This window comes from Orycteropus afer, unplaced genomic scaffold (assembly GCF_000298275.1).
Source record: "Orycteropus afer afer isolate SDZICR_OR568_19922 unplaced genomic scaffold, OryAfe1.0 scaffold00310, whole genome shotgun sequence".
Classification (NCBI taxonomy): Eukaryota; Metazoa; Chordata; class Mammalia; order Tubulidentata; family Orycteropodidae; genus Orycteropus; species Orycteropus afer.
Window position 1 is genome coordinate 1434870 of NW_006921897.1, and position 5475 is coordinate 1440344.

General features: G+C 38.1%; 1 non-coding gene across 1 annotated transcript; it reads right to left on the bottom strand.

Moving 5' to 3' along the window:
* Nucleotides 1–2586: 2586 nt before the first annotated feature.
* Nucleotides 2587–2713, bottom strand: LOC122151128. The gene has a single exon (XR_006163988.1). It is a non-coding gene; the product is annotated as a U6atac minor spliceosomal RNA (small nuclear RNA).
* Between the last annotated feature and the right edge of the window lie 2762 nt (nt 2714–5475).

Sequence of the window (5475 nt, forward strand, 5' to 3'; positions counted from 1 at the left end):
GAGTTTACAGAGCAAATTCATTTTCCATATAGCAGTTCATACACATTTTGTCTCATGACATTGACTGCATTTCCCACAATGTAACAGCTCTCTTCCCACTTCTTCCCCATAGTTAACTCTTCCCTGTGTCCTTTCCTCCCATGCACTCCTGTCCCCTAAGCGGTCTCCCTGTGCATCCACTGCCCTTCTGTTCTCCCATGATTGATCTCTCCAACGAGTGTAGCTACCTGATACAAACGTTTATAGCCCATATGCCGGTCTTTTATTTGTCTAGAAGCCACAGGAGTGAGTTCAATTGCAGACCTGAAAGACATCTAGGGGCCATAGTGTCAGGGGTTTCACAAGGCTGACAGTGGTAGCCAGGCAGCATCTAGTTCTTCTGGTCTCATGGTCATATACGCTGATGATCACATGGTCTGCCAGTCCTGTGGACTAATTGTTTCTATGTGTCTTTGGTTTTCTACATTCTTTGCTCTGGACGAGGAAAGACCCATCGTTCGATTGCAAAGCTTTGAATGTTTGTCATTCTGTACAGTCCTGGTAATGATCCATTTTCCCACATCAGGCTCCTGAAAGGGCTCACTGCGCCTCTTCAGAGTCTCCCATTTTGGGGCTTCAACTTGTAATTTTTCCTGTTCTAGATTACTCAAATATTAAAAATTCAGGTCTGTTCTGGTTTCGCTTCCATCAGCAATGGCTAAACCAGTTTGAACTGGTTCAAAGCCCTGTTGCCATCATTGTTATTACCTAATTTACCATTGTGTAACTTCTTTGATCAAGTGTCTGCTCAAATTCTTAGCTGATTTTGTTAACTGGACAATGTTTTTAAAAAAAATTACAGTTTTGAGAGTCCTTTATATATTCTGATTATCAGCCCTTTATCAGCTATGTGTTTTGCAAATATTTTTTCCTGTTGTGTGGTTTGTCTTTATTTTCTTAACAGTGTCATTGAAGCTGCAAAAGTTTTAAAACATTTTTAATGAAGTGAAGTCTATCATTTTTCTTTTATGGTTCATGCATTTACTGTATTGTCTAAGAGAGATTTGCCTAACACAAGGTCATGAAGATTTACTTTTGTGTGTGTGTGTGTGTGTTTGTTAAGTTTTAGAGTTTTACATTTCAGTCTGATTCATTTTCAGTAGGTTTTTATGTATTGTGTGAGGTATGGGCTAAGATTGATAATTTCAGTAGGAATATGTCCACTTGTTCCAGGACCCTTTGTTGAAGAAGACTATCCTTTTTCCATTGAATTACCTTGGCAACTTTGTCAAAATTCAATTGACCCTATGTATGTGGATCTGTTTTTGGACTCTGTTCTGTTGATCTATGTATTTATTTTTTGATCACTGTAGCTTTATAAGTCTTGAAATAAGCTGATGTGGGTCCTCCGACTTTATTTTTCTTTTTCAAAATTGTTTTGGTTATCTTAGGGCCTTTACTTTTCTATGTAAATTTTACAATCAACTTGTCAGTTTTGCAAAGAAAGCTACTGGGATTTTGATTGCAGTTCACTTTAATCCGTAGATCAGTTGGGGAAAGAATTGCAGTCTTGATGATATTGAGTGTTATGATCTATGAACACAGTATAGCTCTCCAGTTATTTAAGTCTTTGATTTTTGTCATCATTGTTCCTTGTACTTCCCAGCATACCAGTCTTGCACATACTTTATTAGATCAGTTCTTAATGCATTTCTTTTTTTTTTTTAATTGTGATTTGGGTGAAGATTGACAGAGTAAATTCACTTTCCATACAGCAGTTCACATATACTTAGTGTCATGTCATTGACCACAGTTTACCACAATGCAACCGCTCCCCTCCCACTTCCTCCCCATAGTTACCTCTTCTCAGTGTCCATCCCTCCATACACTCTTGCCCCCTGAGCTGTCTCCCTGTGCATAAGCAGCCCTTCTTTCTCCCATGTTCTTAATGTATTTCATATTTCTTGGTGCTGTTATAAATGATGCTTTAAAAAATTCCAGTCTCCATTTGTTCACTGCCAGTATATGAAAATACAGTTCTTTCTTTTATATCGATCTTTCTCCAACTTTGCTAAAATCACTTCTTAGATCTAGTGGCTTTTTGTAGATTCTTTCGGATCTTGCACACAGAAGATAATTACCATCTGTGTTCTGTGAATAGAGAACATTTTTATTCCTTCTTTCTAAACTATATGCATCGTTATTTCTTTTTTTGTCCCTTACCGTACTAGGAATACCCTCTACCTGGTACCGTGTTGAATAGAAGTAGTAAGTGGACATTCTTGCCTTGTTCCTGATCTTACAGGGATACATTCATTCTTTCACCATTAAGTATAACTTAATGGTAGGTTTTTTTTCATAGATTGCCTTTATTATGCTGATGAAATTTCCTTCTATTTCTGGTTTACTGAGGGTTTTTTTTTTAAAAAAATTATGAATGAATGTTAAAAGAATACCAAATGTTATTTCTGTATTTATTGAAATAATCATAAGGGTTTTCTTCTTTAGTCTGTTCATGATGTGGATGGCATTGTTTGATTTATGAATGTGGAACCCACCTTGCGTTACTAGGCTAAACCCCACAAGGCCATAGTGTAGTAATTTATGGAGAAGTCATGGTTAATGCCATAAAATAGGTGGCAGTTCCTTAACCATATGTGTACTATGTAGGTTGCTAGGACCTCTTCCATCCTTGTTCAGGGGAGTGCTAACTTTCTGAACTATTATACAACACAGATAATGTGTTATTGCTTCATCTTCATTTAGTGTTAAGGTTAGCAAAGAGATTTAGGGGAAACGTACCAAACATACACTAGGCACAGTTTATGTTGATTTCATTTAATCTCATTTAATGGGAAATGGACATCTATCAAGTAATTTTTTGGTTAAAGCCCATGTTCATCCTACTGCATCCTATTGCATCTCTCTGGGAGTAAGTGTGTATGCTTGTGTGTGTGAGTGAGAGAGAAGGGAAGGGATGGGAGAAGGAGTGGGAGAGAAATTATTTGAGACTGGAAAAGAGAATAATGCTCTCCAAGCTCTCATTGTCATCTAAAAATTTGGGCTTTAGATATGTCAGTAAGAACTTGGTTTGAATGTAAGTTCTGCCACTTGTTTGATTTTGGTACATATGTCTGTGTGAGGCTCACTAAAAACATTTTAAATGTAGCCTTTTAATGGGGTTATTATGAGGCATACAGATAATATATGTAAAGTGCCTTGCACATTGTACATACTTAATATAGTGGTATCCATTGCTGTCATTTTATTATTGATTTCCTACCATTAGCATGTATTTTATAACAGGAAATAATTAATTTGGGTTTGGAAAATGCCAACTGAAACCTAGACTTCTGTAATTGTCTATTTAGTTCTTTTACCTAAATAGTTATAGCAAGTTCCTTTTTCATAAAAATGGATTTCGTTTCCTCCACTTTCCACCCCACCCTTCCCTAAGTCGCAAAAACGCTAATGTATTTAGTAAACTTATTTTCAGATTTGGGAAATTTAAAAAATACTGCTGAACACTTGGGGCTTTCTTACAGTCCAGAAGTGGTTGTCCCAGCATGGAGAATTTGAGATGCCATTTCCATTTTCAAATGGGCAGCCAGGCGTTGTAACTAGCTTTAGTCCCTTAGCTCCTGTAGATCTGATAGTTTATGACTTGGTGAGATTCTTTAACTGACAAAAGCTACTTTAGGTTATCTGGAGGTAATGATTGTTTTTATTCACTAAAGGTATTTTGCTTATCACAAGTAGGGCCCAAGAACTTCTGTGCTTGGTTAGTCAGGTCAGGAAGGAAGAAATGAGAAAAAAAGGCTGATTCTAAGATATGGCTTCAGCCAGGCCATCATTAAATGACCCTTCACTGCACAGAAACTCAGAAAGGCTGTTAGCTTCAGCTCCAGCAGTCCGGAGTCTTCTGAGCATTGATGCCCACGATTATGGATTTCATAGAAGCATCTTTCCAGTTAAAAATGCTGTATGTGCCGTCAAGTTGATTCCGACTCATAGTGACCTTGTGTACAACAGAATGAAACATTGCCTGGTCCTGCGCCATCCTCATGATCCTTGCTGTGCTTGAGCCCATAGTTGTAGGCACTGTGTCAGTCTGTCTCATTGAAAGTCTTCCCCTTTTTCTCTGACTGTCTGCTTTACCAAGCATGATATCCTCCAGGGAATGGCCCTTTCTGACAATATGACCAAAGTAGGTGAGACGAAGTCTGGCCTTTCTCGCCTCTGAGGAACATTCTGGTGGTATTCCTTATTCATTGTCCAGCTTTCTTATGCCTGTGAGATGATTGAAAATACCATGGCTTGTGTTAGGCTGCATCTTAGTCTTCAAAGAGACATCTTTGCTCTTCAACACTTTGAAGAGGTCTTTTGCAGCAGATTTGCCCAGTGCAATATAACATCTGATTTCTTGACTGCTGCTTCCGTGGGTGTCGGTTGTGGATCCAAGTAATATGAAATCCTGACAACTTCAAACTTTTCTCCATTTACTGTGATGTTGCTTATTGGTCCAGTTGTGAAAATTTTCATTTTCTTTATGTTGAGGTGTAATCTATACTGCAGACTGTAGTCTTTAATCTTCATCAATAAGTGCTTCAAGTGCTTCATCAATAAGTGCTTCAAGTTTAGTCCTCTTTACTTTCAGCAACCAAGGTTGTGTCCATCTGCATATCACAGACTGTTAATGAGTCTTCCTCCAATCCTGATGCCATGTTCTTCTTCATATAGTCCAGCTTCTCAGATTATGTGCTCAGCATACAGATTGAGTAAGTATAGTAAAAGGATATAGCCCTGACATACACCCTTCGTGATTTTAAACCATGCAGTATCCCCTTGTTCTGTTCTAATGACGGCCTCCTGATCTATGTACAGGTTCCTCATGAGCACAATGAGTGTTCTGGAATTCCCATTCTTCTCATTGTTATCCGTAATTTGTCATGATCCACAGATAATTCCTAATACAGTCATTTAATCTGATTAAGACTCAACTCAAGCATCACCTCATCCAGAAAGCCTTCTTAATTCACTCCATGCAGCTGGGTTATTGCCCTTCCTCCTATCTCCCATAGCATCTCCTCTCATTGTATCCCATTATTAGTTTACTTGTCTATCTTCCTACTATACTGTGAATCCCTTCAGGATAAGATACATACATTTCCCATCTTTGGACCCCTACTGTGACTGAACACGTTGTAGGTGCTCAGGGAATTTTTGTTTAATGAATGAATGCATTTACCGGTAGAACACAGGAAGATCTAGGGAGAAGATAATTGAGGCAAAATTAACTGCTTGAGCAAAGCCATGGAGTGGATAGAATGAAAGCTTTTCTCTGTAGTTAATAAATGCCTTTGTTTTTCTTTTTTTCCAAATACACGTCTCTTGCCCAAAAGCTGTCATTTTAGGGAAAGTAAATTATAATGCAAAACAGTGGGGGAAAGTAGTGTCTTTCTGGCAGTTGAAAATGACTCATATTTGAGAACTCTG